The sequence below is a fragment of the Camellia sinensis genome, chromosome 4, assembly GCF_055761805.1.
Source record: "Camellia sinensis isolate YWXY chromosome 4, ASM5576180v1, whole genome shotgun sequence".
Taxonomy (NCBI): domain Eukaryota; kingdom Viridiplantae; phylum Streptophyta; class Magnoliopsida; order Ericales; family Theaceae; genus Camellia; species Camellia sinensis.
Genome location: NC_138964.1, coordinates 104156806 through 104179274, shown reverse-complemented (window position 1 = coordinate 104179274; position 22469 = coordinate 104156806). Strand labels below are relative to the sequence as shown.

The window sequence follows — 22469 nt, the reverse complement described above, 5'->3', positions numbered from 1 at the left end:
TTACCTAAACCACCTAACTGACTTGCTTTGAAATCTAATCCCACATTGCTAAAGAAGAAGTTGTGCATCAACCCTCACTCATTATTAACCTAATGGTGTGCACGTGCTGCTACAAGTCAATATAATGATAATACTATATATATATATATATATATATTATGAGACCCAAAAAATCCTCTCACATGAATTGTTGAAAAGATCCAACAAAGATATGAGTTTTGCCCCATAGATCTGCAAAGATAAACATGGTTGACGCCACCTGTAATGACCCCAAAATGCGTATAGAAAGTCATCCTTATTTAATTAGGGTTTAATGTGTTTTAATTCAACTATATCTATCGGAATTAAAGAATTATCTGCTGAGTTATGGCGACCTTTATTGTATCGGCTTGAAATTTTTTTTTTACCCTCCGCTCGAGCATGGGCTCATTTTTGACATTCTTAATAGTGTATTTGGAATGTTCTTACCTTATTTTGGGTTATTGTTTGAGGTGGTGGTATGATGGTAAAGTAAGATTGGACCAACGAATTTAATTCGAATAGTTAATCTACGATCAGCCGTCATTCATTTGTCCTTTTCTTTTTCCTCACTTTGAATTTGAATGTGAGGTTAGAACCATTGGAAAGATTATTTCCGGGGCTTCGATTTGGACACAAGAACGACCTAGAACGGAGTCCCGATGAGAGAGTTATACCCGTTTGAAATTTTCACATCTGTGCTGGAAGCAGAGCCGCACGTGCGGGGAATAGCGCCGCACGTGCGGCCTGTGCGGGACAGCAGCTCTAAAAACGGGATTTTGGGGCCATTTCTTGCAATTTCTTTTCCTCTCTTCTTCTCTCCTCTTCCATATCCAAAACCCTAGCCCCAAATCCTTGAATTCCTTTACTTTGCTCATGATCCACCATGGTTTTTGGCATCAAGGATGGAGAACAAGGGAGGATCAATGTTTTTACCCGATTAGAACTTGGATTTGTGAAGGCTTCTTCTCAAGCTCACTTCTTTGCTTGATTATTGAGGTAATGGTTTGAATACTCTTCAATACTTATATCCATAGATAGATTTGTGACATTTTATTATCTAAATACAAAATTTCCATGTTTAGAGCTTGTAGTGTATAGTATGAGATTTGGGGTTTTATGGTTTGAAGATGTTGGGAGTTAAATTGGTGGGTTAAAATGATGAATTGTGAATCCTAGATGTAGAATCATTGGGAAAATTGGAATTAAAAGTGGTAATTTAAGGAGTGTGAATTTTTGTTAAAAATGCTCATTTTTCTTGAAACCCTAGGTTGAGTAATGATGATACCCGATGATTTGGCCCAAATTGAAAGTAGCATAATGAAATTGAGGTATTGAATTATATGTGTTCAAGTTTAATTAGAATTTGGAAATGTTTGAAAATTATGTTTAAAATTTGCGAATGAACTTTGTTATGAATATTGGAATTCATGCTAGCATGTGAAGGGAAAATTGGGGAAATAATCTATTAATGGTATGAATGATATGAACTTGGTTTTGGAATGTTGAAATGGAATTTAAGAATTTCTCTTGAATTATGTTGAATTATATTTAATGATGTTGAGTTGAATCATGTTGCTTATGTTGAATTGTAGTGATTATGTGAGATGGTATTGACTATGTTGACTTTGATTTTTGTGACCTAAAATATAGAGTTTTCCAAAATGGGTTAATCCCAAATTATTTTGCTAAATACTTGTGGGCTTGCTTAGTTATTAAAATCAAGAGAATGATTTATTTTTGGAAAAATATGGAAGATGTCCATACAATTCCTTCCTATCTTGAAATCGAAGTGATTGATTAAAAATTCCATATTGTGTTTGTAAGAATGGTAATCTTCTATTCTATATATAGATATATTGAGATGGAGGAAATTGTGGTATAATGGATGGATAATGGTAGGCTTGTGAAGAATAATAAAGGAAGGAAAGAGAACTAATGACTAAGTTATATATGTGTACAGGGCATACTTCAGGAGGGCCAAGCACTCCGTTGTAGCACTGTGAGGAGTAGTACTTCGATGTATCTTTAACCATTAATGATTATTGTTATCGACGTTATGATCTTCGTCATAAGAATTATGTTGACATGTATGTTATGTATGCTACGTAAATATTGTGAAATTATGGAAACACCAAAGGTGTATGCTATATGAGGAACATTGTGAAATTATGGAAACATCAAAAAGGATTTGTGAAATATGCATCTCGAATTTGTGAAGTATGGATCACCAACTTGTGAAATATGAAACGATGTGGCCGAGGGCCATTTGTGAAGTATGAATTTCCGAGTTGTGAATTGTGAAACTATGAAGCCAAGAGCCGAATTGTGAACCTATGAAACCCAAAAGCTAATTTATGTATATGTGAATTTATGTGGCCAGGGGCCATTTGTGAACTATGAACCTATGTGGCCAGGGGCCATTTGTGAAATTATGAAGCTATGAGGCCAAGGGCCAAACTTGTGAACTTGTGAATTTATGAGGCCAAGGGCCGACTTGTGAATTTATGTGGTCAGGGGCCATTTGTGAACTATGAACCTATGTGGCCAGGGGCCATTTGTGAAATTATGAAGCTATGAGGCCAAGGGCCAAACTTGTGAACTTGTGAATCCAAAGGGCCGAAGGCCGATGTGATGAGTTGTGAATCTATGAAACCTAAAGGCTATCGTGAATGTGTGAACCCCTCAGGCCAAGGGCCGAACGGTGGAATTGTGAAACCGATAAAGTCATCTGTAATCTAATGAAAATGTGCTTACTTTGTCCTATTAACTTTACGTTAATTATGTCAACTCGTGGGAATGATGTAACGGTTACCATTAGGACTCTATTAATTACAAGGCAAGGCAACTATGTTAACATATAAGAACGATTAAACAACGGTGTATACTATTGATTAATAGAACACGTGAATTAAGTCATTTACCCAAAAGAATTTATGTTCATTCTTGAAGAATAGATTCTGAGTAAATATAAGAGTAGCCATGTGTATCCTTATGAATTTGAAGTTATTTTGCTATGTTGCTTATGAATTGGAAGTTATTCAGAATCTACGATATAAGTGCAAAGTTTAGCATTATTATGTGACTCTCATGAGAATGTGAATTAGTCTCTTATTGTTAAGCGTACGAAAATGACAGAATACAACAAGAAACACTCTAGTTATAATATGTTCCGTTTGAATTAATGAATGATGTTCAAGTATGCTCAGGTATGTTTCAAGTATATGTTACAAGTTTGAATATACTACAAGGTCAAACAAGTTTCAAGGGCTTTATGCCAACGTTTCAAGGGCCTCGTGCCACCACATTTCAAGGGCTTGTAGCCATCAAGTTTATGTTGCAAGATTGGGCCTAAGGCCGTTATGTACTTAGCACAGAATCAGACTATTACATTGACATGTATTATGTTTCAAGTTAAGCATCATTTTATTTATGTATTACTATTCACTGAGCCCGGCTCACTCTCTATTATGTCTGTTTCTGTAGGTCAGCAACCAGGTGGTCAGTCCTAGCCAAGACGTCCGTTTTCTTTTGTCAACCTTCGTATGTCCAGGCACTGTATAAGCCATTTATTTTGTCAAGTTGTTAAGATGTTGACTTGCTTATGGGTGTCCCTCTAAGGTTGTTGTATATACTTTCATGTTCATTTTTTTTGTATACGCCCAATCATGGGGCTGGCATTGTAAATGTGTATGTATATGCTCCGGGTTATAGTTGGAACTTTATCTATCCACTATAATGCATGTGATGAATGAGATCCTGGCATGTAGAAGTAGCTCAATGGAGTTTATTTGTTTCATTATTTCCATTTTTTCGTGCTTCCGATAAGGCCCCGTATGTTATGTTACCAGGTTACATGTCCCTTTCCGAATAGGTCATGCCCAAACTTTTAGGGGCGGGTTTGGGGCGTGACACCACCCAACTGCGGTCACTAGCTAGGGACACTCCACTGATAAAGTTAGAATCCTTGAACCAAAGATAATAGAAGAAGAGTTTGTAAAGTGTTTGTGTGTGAAAGTTACAAAAATGAGGCCCCCTTCTTTTCTATGGGATGTTTTTCCTTTTATAGAAGTGGCTTGATGGGCTTCCTTGCTTGGGTTGGGCCCATTGTTAGGACTTGTTTGGGTTCATCTGAATAAGTTGGGATGTTTTGGTATTTATTTTTGGGCAACCCAATGGCCCTAAAACTTTCATTTTTTTTGATAGAAGAAATTAGAGTTTTTATTACCAAGTTAGTGGCACAAATAGATGTTAGATCTTTGATGAAAATAGTATCCTTGATAGAGAATACCTAGTTGATAAATGAATGAATGATTATATGAATGCAAGTATGCATAAATGTATGTATGTCTAGGAAATTAGGGCTTTGCTTCAAATTGGAAGACTTTCGCTGATGGCACTCCGTGCCAAGCATGGAGATTGCTCCATATTCGGAGGCTTTTGTTAATGACGCTCCATGCCAAGCATAAAGATTGCTCCTTATTCAGAGGCTTTGGTTGATTTTAAGCAACGATCAATTTCAGACATTGCAAGGATTTTGAATAATACATCATGTGCCATTGATTGCCTGTACCAAATGATGTAGACTTGTTAATCACAAAAAAGTGAAAAGCGGAAAAACTTACATCAATGGTAGAATTTGCGTAAATATGTAGAGTTCCAGGGTTGAGGTAATCTCTTGTTCTTCCATAGCAAAGATAGAAAGAAAATTACAAAGTTATCACCCACTAGCAGCTTCGGTTGGCTATAAAGCATTAAAAAATAGTATTGCGCTATTGTAAGAAATTGCCAAGTGGAGTTTTGAAGCAAATTGTTAAGTTGGTTTCTTGCCCTTGAGCTAATATGAGTTATGGTTGTGCCAAGTCGGAGTAAACTAGTCCTGCATTGTATACAACGTATATTTGCACCATTGCTTTCGAATGATATTTGTTATTCGAAAGGAATTTAGAATTGACTTTGGCTAAAATTGCCGAGGAGTAAGCCGATAACAAATTATTGAAGCGAATTCCTTACCCCTATTCTTTGTTGTGGTGATATCGAACTGAAGCCGAGATAAAGTAGGATGTTTTGTGATATGTGCGGTGACATCAATTTTTCTCATTTTGTACTCAAATTTTTGTTGCTGGTCTTCAAATAAAACCTGTGATTTTTTTAAATTGAATTTGCAAATTCTGACCACACGGATGTGCTCGGAATAAGCCAAATAGTTGGAAACGACTATTGGATCATTGTGATTGAACTCTGAATGGCTTAAATTTTTGCCAAAATAGATCGAATGTTTCAAATCAACCAATTGCAACTCAACCGCAAAGCACAGGATGATTTCTTCCATGGTTGTCTAGTTCGTCTTCTCCGGCAAAACAATTGATTTTGTGGGAAAATTTTGACTAGCCCGTATGGCTTCGTTATAGCTCTGATTTTGATGTGATTTTTTGTGTTGAACTCGTCTCAACGAGCACTTCACACTGGTATATTCAAAATTGGATTTTGATAACTGCAAAAGTTTCAATTTCTGAAAATTTGATATGGTTTGCAATTATTGGCGAACTTCAGATATTTTTTAGCTCCTTTGGTTGGTGGGTCTAGATTCCTTTAGTCGACACGAATCCATTGATAAATTTAGATCCTAATTTTGGCATCTTCAAAATCTTGACAAATTTAAAGCCGAGATGCCAGTTCTATGTTGATGAGCAAGCCAAACTTGTAGCTCACTATTGGGAAACTTGAAGGTTGGTGGTTTATTGCCCGTTCATCCAGTCGTCACTATTGTTCCAGTGGTGTCAGAATCTTGGTTTATTCATGGTCTTGACACCGAGCTATCCAACTGAGGGCTAATGAGTTGCTAAGTTGTATAGTGATGCTATATGCAATGGGCATTTGAGGAATTGCACAGCTAGAATTAAAGCTTGCTCGGCATATATCCTATCATGCAAATATTTTCTTTGTAACGACGTTACCAAATCTGAGAACAAGATAGTATTGCCTAAAGAGAAATGGAGTTCTTGATATTATTCACTTACACACAAAATACAGAGATGGTCTATGTATATAGAACAAGAGATAATGACCACAACTACCTAACCAACAATTAACTACTTGTGGTTAAGGCCTAACAAACTAACTACCTTCCTAACAAACTAACTACCTCAAGAATACTCTAGAATGCACTGATAAGCTGAAGCCTTCTGTGCTGAAACAGTAGCTTGTTTGGCTGCTTGAGTGGCTTGAGTGTGTGGGGTCTCAGATTGCTTATCATTGCCGAGATGGAGCCGAGATATTGCTGTCAAGGCGCTATGTGAGAGGCTTGAGAGAAAAATCATATGGCTTCATAGTCGGTACTTTAGTTATATGAATTAAGGCTCGGAATCGAGCCATCATTGCTATGTAAGTCATTCTTTGGGCATAGAACTTGCTGATCACGCACTTGGTGAGGGACATTTGGAACTTAGTTGGTATGCAAACTAGCAGTTTGTCGACGATGGAGCCAAACTCTTACAAGTCATGCTTCAATTGCGGTCTCAATTTGTGACTTCAAGTTAGGAATCTTCTTGGTGGATGGATGCACTTCTTGGTAGCCAGCAGGACTCATCGAAATGATCCACCGAACATTGGGTCATCGAGATGGTCATTGCTGGCGGAAACATGCAAGACTCATCTATTCGACAACAGGACTCATCTATTCAGTGGAATTTTATGCATGGTCATTACCGAGCAACTTTCACTCTAAACAGAGTAAAGAACTGATACTTAGCCCAAGTATTGTTACATGTTTCGCAGCATAAATTTCCTAGTTTTGGGCGCATGACTCTAAGCTGCGAGATGGGGTAATCCTTGCATGGGTTGCTTTGATCAGCATGACTCGTTGACTAAGGCTTTCTTGCTGAGAAGGTGCAACGTTGAGGCGAGAATGCTTTGTTGTACTTGGTCTGTAATTGCTTGTGTGGTTTGGCATGATTTTGATAATAAGAGCTTGTCCGTGTATTTGTTCCTCTTTGACTTATGATGCCAGGTTAAACTTGTTCCGCTTTCATCTTGTATTGGTGCCTTTCATGGACCACCATGGCAGCTTGCTACTGGAAGTGCGATTCTCTTTGTAAATGATGCTACCGAGCCGGTTTGATGTAGGTAATAGGACTATTGGAAATTTTTGATCAAACGGTCACTCCGACCACACTTTAGTTTTGTCGAGAGGACGATATTGCAGAACGACTCTTGCTGTGACAATCGGACTGTAGATGGAAGGTCCAAAGGTTGCTTAGTCATGACACGATTGCCAGGTAATGTAAACAACCATGCATGGGTATGCCGAACAACCATCAAGGCAAATTTCATGCTTCCATAATGGCCGAGGAAGGTGGACAAGCATCAACACGCTAAGTTGATAGGCTATGTTAGAATTTACCATTCACACTCACCTACTACACTCCACCTACCACCAATTTACCCTCACCTACTCCTCACCTACTACCCAAACCCTCTCCTATATAATGCCACTCTGATTTGTAATACATCACATCAATCTACATCAATCAATAATACATCATTATTTTACATGGTATCAGAGCCATAAGATTTAGGTCTATATCCTTTTTTTCCGGCGGGCAGCCGGCCGGCAACCTTGCCTTCGCTGCCCGCTGGAGTTTTTTTTTTCAACACATACCAGAACATCTTCTTTCTTTGTTTCCTCACGACTGAATCGAATCCGCTTCAGATCATTCCCACCCTGCGGTAGAGAAACAACAGTGATACGAACACCAGGCTCCACCTGCGCAACCCATTCCTTAGGTTCATCTTCCTCCATGAACACTACCGACTCGGTTCGGCCACTACCAGAAGCCGGCGTGGCTTCGCCGCTCGCAAGCCCCTTCAGCCTCGTCTCCATTTCCTTCCCCCACAGCCTCGGCGTCGGGCTAGAGCTCCCAGTTCTTCGGTAAGAGCGCTGAATCCTCTCCGACACCGACGCCGCCTCCGCATCAGCACAGTTCCTTTTCTGGTTGTGATTCGACGAACCCGAACACGGTTTGCAGTGCTTATAGGCACCCGGAGCTTTCACCGCACTGTGCTGACAACGAACCCATTGCTGATCAATGTTTCTCTCTCTACCTTCTCTTCCTGTTTCACTCCTTGATGGTTTAACCTTTTATTTTTTTATTACTATTATTATATTACCCCAACATCATCCATGCCCTCCTGTCCCCCACTCCCCTTTCTTTTCCTTTTTTTTATCTTTGTTTTCCTCCATCTTTTACCAATCCACCGAAAGTTTGCCCCCATCATCCTTTTCTTTTATTTTATTCCCCCATTCCTACCTTTTTTTATTATTCTTCTTCTTATTCTTTGCACCCAAAACACTCAAGCACACCTCACTTTCTCTTCTTATTCTTATTATTCTTCTACAAAACCAACACCGACAGTACACTTTCTCTTCTTATTTTATTATTTACTATTTCAATTCACTACCTTTTTGTCTATTTTTTTTTATTTTTTTTATTTTTTTATATCCCATTTATTCGCTCTCCGATTCCCACGCCTTCTGATATTTCCACTCTTTCTTTTATTTCCTTTTCCACCAAACCAAACACAAAAAAAAAAAAAAAACAAACAATACATAAATAAAAAAAAATACAAAAAAAAAAGAAAAAAAGAAAAACAAAACAAAACAAAACAAAACATAAAAAAAAACAACAACCCAGAGGAAGAAGACGACCTTATTTTATTCATGTCGGGGCTCACCCCGATCACCATTTTACACCACAAAAAAAAAAAAAAAAAACCAACATTCAACAACACACATCCACAGGCGGGATTTTTCTACTCTGCCGCCGGTCTTTTCTTCTTGCCTCCATCCTGGGCGGCCCTTGACGGTGTTGCCTCCGTGCTTCCTAGACCACCAAGCAAGTTGCCTCCTCCCTGCTCCTCCACTGCAGCATATGGCGGCCCTCCAAATCGGAACATCACGGTGGCCTTCCGCTTTAGCTCCTTATTTTCTGCTTTCAACACACTTATCTCTGCTCGCGCATCCTTATACATGCGTTGGAGCAGAGCCAGTTGGCCGTTCAAATGCTGCACCTCATTTGTTCTACTCTGCAGCCGGTTCGACAAATTTGTAACCGCAGTCATGGTTTCCACACATGACTTCAGTGTATATTGATTGGCTTCAACATCTGACTGCCCTGCCATTCTTTGCTCCACAGCCCGCATCGGAAAGTTCAACGGAGCAAACTCCGGGGCGCTTGGTTGAGTTTCCAGTGCCACCGCACCAGTTCTCTCTCTCGTTGACTCGTTGAGGTGACGCTTAGTGTTGCTGAGTAGAGTAGTCATGACAGGTCTTGAGTTTGTAATCTTGTGATCGCCGCATAAGGAAAGTTGGTTTCATAACATTTGCAACTCGGAAAGCTTTCAACGGTTATTGTTAATGATTTTGTTTGGTTATTGTCGGGTGGATTTGGATGAGCAACCTTGTTGAATTGCCAAAGAGATGCTCTCACAAAGAAAAGTGTAGACCTGATTTCTAGAAAAAGAAAATAGAGATGCAATCATGTATACAATAGCATCATATTGATTGAAAATCACCTATTTTGGATGTTTATATATATGGAGATAGAGCATTAAAATGCAATACAAACATGGACATATTTATCAGAATTAATATTCTAATATATTGTTTAAGAGAGAATGATTCTTGTCATTCTTTGTTTTATGCTCGTGATCATGGACTTTGAAATGCAAATCAAGACTTCAAGCATACTCTCTGTAGAAGGGGTCAAGTCGGGCCCATTAAAATTAATTAGGCTCAATCAGAAAGTCCAAGATTGGTTGGCCCAAATTTATCACCATCAACGGTCCAAATCGCTCTAAGCCTCAAAAAAGTTTGGATCAATGAACTTAGAGACTTAGTTGGGCCGGACTCGAAAGGGTATTATTGAGCAAGTCTAGAGATCCGAGGCATTCGGGCTTCGAACAGATTCGATCGCAATCTAGAAGCCGCTCCATTGGTGAGTCCCAAAACATTTGCGGATTTGGAACTTTCTGGGATCAACCTACCAGAATTATAAGTGAGGTTAGAGCCAGAACAAAGGGCCGGGATCCCAAGGACAGCGGGTGAAGATGAATTCACTTATCGGTTGATTTAGCCTATACCCGGGTTGAGGTGGCATGACCCCGGGGGGTCCATGAGACTCGGGAATATCTGCAGCAGGGCGTCCTCTTGGACTACCCCTGACCTTTTGGGATGATTGGGGATTATTGGTTAGGTATGGCTAAGAAGAAGGGTTCGCTGAGTGGTTAATCTCCTCTTCGGGGTTTTCCTCTTCCTCGAAGAAGTCACCTCCACTACAACAAATTTGGGATTTAAAGACGAAACAAATTTGTCCCAAAATGTATATATTTCGTCACCCAAAGTAATTACGACGAACATTTTTCGTCACCCGTTTTGTCGCCAAAGGGTCGTCGCTAAAGGGTCTTAGAGACGAAAAAAAAAATTCGTCATTGAAAATGATAAATTTATGACGAATTTTTTTGTCTCCAATACACTTTGTTGGGAACATACTTGTAAGTAATTAGCGACAAAATATTTTGTCATTAAAGGAGAAATTAGAGACAAAAGTATTTCGTCATAAATATAAGAAATAGAGACGAAATAATTATGTCATGTTTAATATAAATGAAAACGAAAATTTTTTGTCAAAGAAGCTACCAATAGAGACAAAAACAAATTCATCATTAAAAATGAAAAATTTGTGACGAATTTTTTTGTCTCCAATACACTCTGTTGGGAACATACTTGTAAGTAATTAGCGACAAAATATTTTGTCATTAAAGGAATAAATTAGAGACAAAAGTATTTTGTCATAAATATAAGAAATAGAGATGAAATAATTTTGTCACGTTTAATATAAACGAAGACAAAAAAAAAATTTGTCAAAGAACTACCAATAGAGACAAAAACAAATTCATCATTAAAAATGATAAATTTGTGACGAATTTTTTTGTCTCCAATACATTCTGTTGGGAACATACTTGGAAGTAATTAGCGACAAAATATTTTGTCATTTAAAGAGAAATTAGAGACAAGTATTTTGTCATAAAAATAAGAAATGGTGACAAAATAATTTTGTCACGTTTAATATAAACGAAGACGAAAATTTTTTGTCAAAGAAGCTACCAATAGAGACAAAAATAAATTCGTCATTAAAAATAATGAAATAATGTCAAAAAAAATTCGTCACACATTGAGGGTTATAGTGACAAAATGTGACAATATTTTTTGTCACGACAAATTCATTTAGCGACGAAATAAAGAATTCATGACAAAATTAATCATCCACCTAAGCTAAATAAGAGACAAAAAAAAACCTTCTTTAGGGATGAAAAATTTTGTCAATAATTCCATAATATTTTTTTCCACATTATATACCTATTTTATCAAAATCTAAATTTTTGTTCAACAAATATGACCCTGTTCATGTTGAAACCTGTTGAATATAACAATTCCATCACAACTTAACCTAACCTGTTATCAACACATTTACGAATTAACAAAATGAAGATATCTATTCATCATTACAAATAATTTCATCCTAATACAATAAAATAGTGAAATATCCACAAAATATCCAAAAGTTATAACTTGTTCAATTTCACCAAAAATCCAACAATAACTAGTGCAACTCCAAAAAGTATGTATATCCTTATCAAACAAAAATGAACATTCAAGCAAATTACATCATTGTTGCACGTCAAAAATGCCACTCTAATCCAATCTGCAAAAAAATAAATTAAAAGTTTTAGTAATTAATCAATTATACAAAAGATTAAAAACATTAGTAACTCATCAATTTACAATTAGATCAATTATACAATTTATCCATGTAACAGACTTTTTTTGAGATTATGAGAACAAAAAATTAATTTTAAGGCTAATTCACAAATGGTGCATTCCATTAATGTGTCGTAAGTTCATACAACTTATATTGGTCCCTCCCAAGGTGCGTCCCATTAATGTGTAATAGCTTACCGCTCAGGTGCTAAAGCTGAGTTATCATCACCACTGGAGAAAGGAAGAAGATCAATGAGTGTGGATGGGGGTTCCGTAGTCAGAATTATAAGCTACATCTTCACGCTATTTGCAAGGGCCAAAAAAGAAAAAAAGAGAAAAGAGAAGCATCAGGTTAATATTGCAGAAACAGCAAAATCAAAGCCAATCAACAGTTAGGACTCTCACTGACAAATCTTCTCAATCTAATCCTAGTTGCATAAAGTCTAATAAAAGTTCAATTTCAATATCTGAAATGTTTCACTGCTTTGCCTTTGTATTACCAAGTTAGTAAAAAAAATATATGAAACCATTTGAAGCATAAAACAACCATCGTAAGTGAGTGGTAAGTCTCCCAAACACACAACAACACAACTCTCAAATGAGCCATACCAGCAAGCACAACAAGTTAACAATCATCCAAGTAGACAAATTACTTCAACTAAAAGAACAACAAGGTCTTTAACACTCAATCCCTGGGATGCAAAAATTGTTTTGAGGAGAGTGATGTTGCCAAAGTTCTATGATGAACTTGTGTTGTAATGTATGACAACATTATTGGAATATATATTCTAACTAACAACATCAAATTTCCAAGAGCCTTGCAAAATATGTTCTGCCAATGCACATAAACATGAAATTTTAGAACTAATGGAATCAAGCCATATTTTACTTCAAAATAAGATAATTTTCTTTTATGTACTTGTGAATCTCCATAGCATAAATAGTTACCCCATCATGAAATTGTGTTCGAATTCATCATTATGCACAGAGGGGGAAAATATGGAACTCGGAACTTATGCACGAGTTCAGGCATTTTCCTACTCTATCTCCGACCAAACCAATTTCCAAGGCCGCTTTTTGTTCCTAATCTGGGATTCAGAAAAGATTAAAAAAAAAAGAAGAAGAAGAAGAAGAAGAAGAAGAAGAAGAAGAAGAAGAAGAAGAAAAGAAAAAAAAAAAAAACACTTTTATCATTGAGAAAGGTCAGATGCATTATGTTAAAAGCATCCAGATTTAGGGCAAAATTTTTAACCCAAAAAGTAAACCAATCAACTAAGACATTCATACATGAAAAACTAAAGAAAAATCATCAGCTGAGGGAAAACCAATCCTTTCTTTATGGTCATGTCACATGGACAGTGGCAGCACATGGGTAAGACAACCAGTGTGGTTTCTTCACCTGGGCAGCAAGGACACAATGTTGCAGCAACACAGCCATGTATAAGAAAAAGCATAAGAAAGGAATAGAAGATGTTTCTTACCTCAATAGAAAGGAACATACTCTTCTAGCTCCCTCCAAATAGGGGCCTATGAGCCCACCTACAGCCCCAGCTGTGGCTGTAGTAGACTGAACCAGATTTTTTTCAGCTTCTGATGGTTTAACCATCACTGGCTAACCAAGAAGAGGCTGGCTAGAGAGTGCTATTGCCATAGGGACTGGCATTGCATCAAAAAATTCAATATAACTGCAAAGAAGCTGCATTAGCATCTAGATGGTACTAAGAAGGGAAATGGACATTGATTAGATGTGAAAGTGAATACAATAATAAGATTAACAAATGATACTGCCCAGTCTAAACATATTTTTTTCCTTTTTTGGAGGTGGGTGGGGAATATATTATTAACCACACCATCAAACCCACTAACTTGCAGGGGATACAGCAAGCAATAAATGGAATGGACCATTATGACTTATAGAATATACCAGCAGTATACAATTTAATGAACTCGAATCGTACAATCAAACACTCTCTAATTGTTATTGATCAAATATCTATTAATGCGTGGAAGCACTAGGGAAAGTAAACAACTTCCACTAATAAATGAAATATGAGACATCAAAGCAAATACCATCCTTCACCAAAAAAAAAAAATGTCCTTCAGTTTTTTTCCACAATATTCACCCTTAATATTTTAAAATCACTAGAATAATACAAATCCATTAATAGCTACGCAATGTTTAAAACATTTCTCCATTACCGAAACCAAATTTTAACCAATGCAATTTCGTGAAGCCCATCCCCAAAACCAAAAAAAACAACTTGGCGAGTTTACATTGTGTGGGGGAGGAGGGTGAAAGAGAAGGGCAGGGGGTCATCATCTATCTTACAAAGCATTGGACTTGGCCTTACTGCAATTTTGTTAGCCCATAATTACTTGTCAATTTAGCATGTAGATTACTTGTCAATTTTGTTAGCATGTAAATACAGTAAGGCTAAATTGACAAGTAATCTACATGCTAAATTTTTTCGTCAGGGGGTCATCGGAAAGGGCAGGGGGTCATCATCTATTTTTTCGTCACGCGTTTTTGTCACCATAGACCTTTTTTGTATTTACATGCTAAATTGACAAGTAATCTACATGCTAAATTGACAAGTAATCTACATGCTAAATTGAACCATAACCATAATTACCTAACTTGACTATAACTGTCTAACTAAACAATATAGTTAACCTTTAACAAACTAACAACTAATTTGCAACTTGCTTTGCAATTCACATGTTCTTGAAATGAGAGAGAGACTTCAGCTGATGAGAGAGGGTTGTAGCTGATGCTGCAGCTACTGTAGCATTAGCAGCTCTGTCTGTTCTGAGCTGCAGCCTTAGCTATGGCTGCTAGCTGCTGAGGTGTGGCCTTGGTTGCTGGATTGTGGCCTTAACTGCTTTGCCTTATCACTGTAGCCTTGGCTGCAGCTGTCTAGTTTTCACTGCCTTGACTGCCGTGGCCTTGGCTGCAGCTGGCTGCTGTGGCTGATCTGTATCACACACAAGGATACCAAATAGCCATTCTCACTTTAATGAGATCACACAGCCACCCTAACCTTCACTACTTCACCCAAAAATGAGTTAGCCCATAAAACCACCCTAACCTTCACTACTTCACCCAACTCAACACAAGAAGGCTGCCCATTATTAAATACAGTCATTCCTGAGTTTCCATCTCCTCTCTTCTCTCCCCAAAAACCTTCATCCAATGTTCCTAAATTGGAGACCATTGTTGAAGAAGGATCCAACAAGTTTGACCTAGTGCACAACCACAACTTGATGTATCTTCTTCATGTGGTTCTTTCTGTTGTTTCCTACATATTGATAGACAAATACATCATTGCCCTCCTTTGATAGACGAAGAACCCCTTTGTTGTTCTGCCTCAAAGCAATCCTAACCGTTTGATCATTTGATGACCTGAAGACGTGATCTAATTGCTATGAATATTTCGGGACAACAAGACAGATGATGTCAGATATGTCTGTCTATGAATTTGGTTGAGATTGTACCGCCCTTTCAAATCTCTCCAAAGACATTCATTCTATAAAAACAGACACATTTCTTGAGGAAAAGATCTAACTAGTTTGATGTTGCGCACATTATGTTTATGTGATCCCGTGTTTCTATCTTTTCTCTGTATAGCTAAATAGATATGTTCTTAATTGATGTCAACATGATTGTAAAAGGGATAAGAGAGATGTGAGCTGCAAGAAAATTAGATATGGAGAAGTGTACTAACAGATTATATGCCCCCACAAGGGTTAGGTGTTTCTAAAGATAGCATCATAAAAATAAAAATAAAAAATCCCATTCTATTCATAATATATATAGAAATAAAAGAACTCCAGTTTTAATAAAGTAGCATACAATTAATCATAAACACGATTAAACTAGAATAAGGCTGCAAAGATAAAATCAAAAACTTCTTGAGAGACGGGAAAGCTTAACAGCTTCTTTAGGCGCAAAAAATATTTTACACAAAATCAAGTTGTCAATGGAGTCTAAAATGCAATATGAAGAAAGGGATGATATCAACAAAGCTCACTTTTTCTTTCCTCCCATCAGCAAAACAAGATTAAGGCAGTCAATATGTACGCAAATAGCATTCTATTGAAAAGCAATCCAAGCAAAGTCGAAAAGCACAAATTAGAGATGCTGGTTATCAAAGAAATATCACCCTAACACGCAACAAAACCAACCCAACTCCATAAGTTTTCAATCGCCCAAGAACCATTTACTCCATAATCTCTGAAGAAGCCTACAAAAAATGCAGCCATAATTAACAACATTACTTCATTCATTTATACGAGTAAATTTCCTTGCACCTTGAAGAAAAAAATTAGTATGTCTCTTTAATTAGGTTTGAGGGGATTGCTAAAATAAATTATCTTCATAGTTAAAAGTAACTTTTTCCGAGCAATTTTTTTTCAACAAAATAGAGTGTCAACTTGCCTATTTGCTACAAAGAGAAACCAAGAGGGCCAAGATATTGTGGGGGCATCGGCATGGATTCTCCTGTCATTGTGTGGTGTGTTGTCATCTATGAAAAGAGCAGTTTGAAGTCAAGTCAATGTTTCTTTTCCATTACTTCGGTGCATTCTCTAACAAAACAATATCCTGTTCTGTAGGATTTTGTTTTCCTTTCAAGATTCAATGATTGATTATAAACAAAATATGATTTAATAATTTCCACAACTAAAAAAAATACATGACAATGTGCATATAGTGCATCCAAGTTAGAAATGTTTCAACATAATTCTGCTAGCTCAATAAGCAAATTCATCCAATTGTAAATTAAAATATCCAAATAAGCATAATTTGCAATAGTAAATACTTACCAAATCATCATAATTAGGCCCAAAAAATAAATTTTTTATAGGAATCAGGCCGTCAATTTTCACCAAATCAACACCACCAAGTTCACATACTACTTCAATCTCTTTTCATATCCTATAATCAAGTAACACACAAGTAGAACTCAGAATTTGCATGATCAATGCAAAAACGTGTGCACAGCAGTAGATATATAAACAATAAATGCACAGGTCACCAGTATAATCAACGCTGCAATAGCACGAACCGTCAATTTGCTGCCACAAGACAGAGTGGAACATATACCTTGTTTGTTGTGCTCTATAAAGGAACATATCCTATGTCTGATAGACAAAAGAAAAGCTAAGACAAACAGCATTTTCTAGTAAAATAAATTATGAATGGAAAAGAAAATTAAGGTAGGTTCTTTGAGAAGCAGATTAGCCAGTGATTAATGAAGAACACTGCAGCAAACATCAATTGTGGGGCAAAAAACTGATTACAAAATATTATTATGAACAATATAAAGCATACCTGCAAGAGGGCAGTGATAGTACCAAAGTGTTCGACAACAGTGGATCCAAATCTTGAAATAATTCTCTCTTCTAAACATATAAACAAAGACAAACACAAGGCATGAGTAACAAGGCATAGTACAAAACAATTCTCTCTTCTTTCTAAATTTTTTCCCCTTCTTGGTAAAGTACAAGAGGAAGGGGAAAAGTTGACACAGTAAATGAGCTTTAGCTCCAATTTTAGAACCTGGTTCGAACCTTTAATCCAATTCTTAATCAAAACCCTCAAGCCTTGAATTCGGATACCCTGAATTGGTGTGAATTTGAAACTAAGATTTCATTAACTAAAAAGAAAAATTAACTTAATCAATTCAACAAATTGTCACAGTATTTGACCAAAATTTTGACCAATGAACCAGTGGATAACCCAATATGTGTGAGAATGAGGAAACATATCAAAAGGATCATTATCAAAGGTCAAAAAAAAACTTGATGTAGCACCAAAAGATCAGAAGAGAAAGAAACTGTGGAATCAAATCCCAAATTAATATACCAATATTCAAAATCATATCCTAGTCCAATAAAACCCATTATATAATGCTACCAATGCCTTTTCGATCCCCTTAAGTAATAGAAAAAACATGAGAAAAAGAAATTAGGAGAGGGTCATACCCTTTCCAGTTTGATGCCAATAAAGCCCCAAATTCCCCTGTTTAATGTCAAATAGTGAGCAAAATGAAGAAAATAATTAGCCCCAAATCGAAGGAGACATAGAAAGGAAGACAGACAGACACACACACACACACACACACACAGAGAAAGAGAGAGAGGGTGAAATAAAGGACATACCTACCTGAGACAAAGCGATGGTAGTGCTAACCCTTACGGTGTGCTCGTCTAACCCTTGCGGTGATGCTCCAGTAACAGAGAGAAGGGCAGCGTGAGGCGTGAGAGAGAAGAGACACAGAGGCGTGAGGCGTGAGGCGTGAGAGAAGAGAAAGGGGGAGGTGAGGTCATGTAGGGTGAGGTTTGGAATCTGTGTGTGAGAAGAACTAATATATCTTATGCGCCAATATATTCAATTCCCTCTAAAAATCTTTAGCAACTAAACCATTTATTTGGTGATAAAATTATTTTCTCACTAAAAATAAAACTATTAGCCACAAAAATAATTTTCTCACTAAATAATATTAAAATATTAAAAATTATTGGTGACAAAAATATATTCGTCATTAATAATTTTATTATTGGTGACCAATTTTTTCCTTACCAAAAGTCTGAAAATTTTGGCACCATCCAAAAAATTAGCGGGAAAATCTTTAGTGACAAAAAAAATATAAATAATGACAAAATAATTTCGTCACCTAATTTTTTTATTATGTATGCAGATTGGTGACGAAATTTTATTTTTGTCTCTAAAAATGGTACATTTGGAGACGAAAAATTATTTTCTTCACTAAAAGGTACGTCTTTCGTGACAAAATTTATTTTCGTCATTAGTTTTCATCTTCAATTTAGCATGTAGATTACTTGTCAATTTTGTTAGCCCATAATTACTTGTCAATTTAGCATGTAGATTACTTGTCAATTTAACTTCAATCATACAAATCACAAATATTTTTATGCTATCTAATTACAATAATATTTTTTTCATAATAAAAAAAATAATTGTAAAGAAGAACCATTAAAATAGTAAATAAAACGATTAAATAATTATGACGGGGTTTTGACCAAATCTCCCAAAAGACATGGGGATTTGGAGAAATTAATAAATGCTGAGGTTTTTTTTTTTAAATCAAAAAATTAGAAAATTATGATTGAGATATTAGACCTCCCACAAGACTTGTGGCTTAAAAACCTCCTTTTGCTTAATATATAGTATAGACTAGCATATCACCCGTGCTATGAACGGATTGTGTTTACAATTATCTATATATGTGAATTGTGATTTTTAAATGTTTTATTTTTTTATTTTAAATGTCTTGTTTTTTTCCTTTTTTTATATTATATTAAAGTTTAATATTTTGATAATAATCATGTGTGTTGGACTTTTCAAGGAATTAAATGTCTTTTCTTTTTTATTATATTATATTAAAGTTTAATATTTTGATAATAACCATATGTGCTGGACTTTTCAAGAAAATTTTTTTATACTTGTTTTTAATGCATTAAAGTATTATTATAAGGAATAATAATCATATGTGTTGAGACTTTTCAAGAAATTCATGTGTTGGATTTCAAAAAAAAAAAATTTATACTTGTTCTTAATGAATTAAAGTGTTATTATGAGGGTAAGGCTTGGGGTTGGGAGAAGTTAATAAATGTTAAGATTTTTTTTTTTAAATCAAAAAATCAGGAAATTTAGATTGGGAGATTAGAACTCCCACAAGGCTTGGGGGTTAGAAACCCCCTTTTCCTTAATATATAGATATAGATAGATAGATAGATAGATAGATAGATAGATAGATAGATAGATTTAATAAGAATTTATGTTTATTTTAGATATTTTTTTAATATACAAATTATTTTTTTTAAGATTTTTTTATAAAAATAATTTAACAATCTCGTCACTAGCCATAGTGTATGAGAGAAGTTGAAAAGGGCGTAGGAGTAGATATAGGAGAAGTCAAAAAGTGGGTTGGGAGAAGTCAACAAATGCTGAGCTTTTTTTTTTTTTAAATAAATAAATCAGAAAATTTAGATTGGGATATTGGAGCTCCCACAGGGCTTGGGGTTAGAAACCCCATTTTCCTTAATATATAGAAGATATAGATAGATAGATAGATAGATAGATTTAATAAAAATTTATGTCTGTTTTAGATATTTTGGATGAGATCTTATAAAAAAAAAAAAAAGTGTAGACATGAATGCCCTCCTATTTTATTGTGTTTATAATTATCTATATATGTGAATTGTGATTTTTAAATATTTTTTTTAAATGTCTTCTTTTTTTCCTTTTTTATATTATATTAAAGTTTAATATTTTGATAACAATCATATGTGTTGGATTTTTCAAGGAATTAAATGTCTTTTTTTTATTATATTATATTAAAGTTTAATATTTTGATAATAATTATATGTGTTGAACTTTTCAAGAAATTTTTTTTATGTTTGTTCTTAATGCTTTAAAGTGTTATTATGAGGGATAATAATCATATGTGTTGGAACTTTTCAAGGAATTCATATGTGTTGGATTTTAAATAAGTTTTTTTTATGCTTGTTCTTAATGCATTAAAGTGTTATTATGAGGGTAAAACTTGGGAGTTGGGAGATGTTAATAAATGCTAAGATTTTTATTTTTTTTAAATCAAAAAATCAAGAAATTTAGATTGGGAGATTGGAGCTCCCACAAGGCTTGGGATTAAAAACCCCATTTTGCTTAATATATAGTATAGATAGATAGATATATATATCTTCTTCTTTTTTTATTTTTATTTTTGTGTGGTTTCTATTCGGGTATTTTTTTTTCAATTTATTTAAGATGGAGTTGTGGGTATATTTTTTTTTAAAATTTAATTTATCTGTGATTTTCATTTGTTTTTAATTATTATTATTTAGGTAAGTTATGATGTGAGTTAGATATGTGATAGACATGTAAGTTTTATTGATTTAAAGTTTATTTAGATAAACTTTAAAGATTTTTTTTTTAGTTTTTTAGTTTTTTTGGTTATGTTATAATGTAATATATAAAATATAGGTAGATATCTACAACTTTAAAAGAAAATATTATCTTATTTTTTGGGGAAGAGAAAATGAATGCAAGTTTTAATATTTTTTTTTTGAAAATTTGTGAGAGAGATTAGGAGGGAGAGATTATGAAATATTTTTGTTATTAAATAAATAAATTAGTCAATAGTTTTTTTAATCTATTTTGTAAATTAAAAATCAATAATTTTGGAAAATTGATTAATTTTTCCTATTAAGTGATTTAAAATTTTGATAGATATACATAAAAAAAAATACATAATTATATTATTAAATCATAATTCAAATTTAGATGTTATATCTTTTTGAGATCTATAGCTAAATTCTTATCTTTTTATTTTTTATTTTTGTGTGTAACCATAGTATATGGGAGAAATTGAAAAGGGTGTTACAATAATTATGAAAGAAGTCAAAAGGAATTGTGGGTTGGGAGAAGTCAATAAATGCTGAGGTTGGGTTGGGAGAAGTCAATAAATGTTGAGGTTTTTTTTTTTTTTTTTAAATCAAAAAATTAGAAAATTAGGATTAGGAGATTGAAACTCCCACAGGCCTTGGGGTTAAAAACCCCCTTTTGCTTAATATATAGTATAGATATATATATATATATATATATATAGATAAATAAATAGATATAGATCGATAGATAGATAGATAGATAGATAGATAGATAGATATAGATCGATCGATAGATAGATAGATAGATATAGATATGGCACATACCATTTATATGACACAAGGACCAAAGTATCGGGACAACTGCTGCAATTTGCACTCATCTAAATTAAAGGGATTTAAAAAGTTAAAAAAAAAAGAACAAAAAATTATGATATTAAAAAATGTTCACTAAAAACATATAGATTGAAAATTAAAAATTAATTATTGTAAACTCCATACTAAACAAGGTAATGTTTTCTATTAATTTGAAAATTAAAAAATTATTATTAATTTTTCCTCTGTTTTTTTTTTTCTCACAAAAAAAAAAAATAGCTACATTAATTTTTTTCTTTTTTTTTTTTTTTTTTTGTGGAGAGGGGTTTTGACCTGCGATTTTTCTAAAATGGGTGTCCTAGACGGAAAGGGTAGAGTTGGTTCAGACAATAAAAAAAAGTGCTTATGCAAGAGGCGCCTTCACTATGAGCAAGAATAGTCAGTTTTGCAGAGGGTGCCTTCTTGTATAATAGCTTCAATACTGGTATGCATGAAGGGCTTCAGTGTGAGACGTATAAGAGGGGCTTTAGTGCGAAAATAGAAGAAATGGTTTACAGAGTGTCTTCTTGCTTCACGACTTCAATACTTGTGAGAGAGGAGTAGGCTCAAGTGCGAGAGAGAAATGAGGGTTTGTAGGAAGTGTCTTTTTGGGTCACGACTTGAGTGTCCGTGCACATGAAAATGAGTGATAAGGGTCAGAGTGTGTCTCTTGGGGTCACGGTTTTAGTGCTCCGAAACACAAAACCATAGCATATTAATAAAGAGAAATAATTAGTGAAAAAATGTTTTTGTCTTCTTAAATACAAGAACAGAGAATTTATTATTGGTGATGAAATATTTTTGTCTTCCACAACATAACCTTATGAGACGAAAAATATATTCATTGTACAATCAATCAAAATTTATT

General features: G+C 34.9%; 3 long non-coding RNA genes and 1 pseudogene across 3 annotated transcripts; 1 reads left to right on the top strand and 3 right to left on the bottom strand.

The window, feature by feature from the left end:
* Positions 1 to 860: 860 nt before the first annotated feature.
* LOC114263274 (uncharacterized) lies at positions 861 to 3820 on the top strand. The gene is made up of 3 exons (XR_014365687.1): positions 861 to 1017; positions 1982 to 2020; positions 3505 to 3820. It is a non-coding gene; the product is annotated as an uncharacterized LOC114263274 (long non-coding RNA).
* Positions 3821 to 4567: 747 nt separating this feature from the next.
* LOC145823937 (protein Brevis radix-like 3 pseudogene) lies at positions 4568 to 8202 on the bottom strand (annotated as a pseudogene).
* A 3459-nt stretch (positions 8203 to 11661) lies between these two features.
* Positions 11662 to 14220, bottom strand: LOC145823402 (uncharacterized). Its single transcript, XR_014365686.1, has 3 exons — positions 13318 to 14220; positions 12035 to 12139; positions 11662 to 11780 (listed from the first exon to the last, which is right to left on the bottom strand). It is a non-coding gene; the product is annotated as an uncharacterized LOC145823402 (long non-coding RNA).
* Positions 14221 to 16935: 2715 nt separating this feature from the next.
* On the bottom strand, positions 16936 to 18183 carry LOC145823401 (uncharacterized). The gene is made up of 3 exons (XR_014365685.1): positions 17999 to 18183; positions 17822 to 17858; positions 16936 to 17239 (listed from the first exon to the last, which is right to left on the bottom strand). It is a non-coding gene; the product is annotated as an uncharacterized LOC145823401 (long non-coding RNA).
* Positions 18184 to 22469: the final 4286 nt, after the last annotated feature.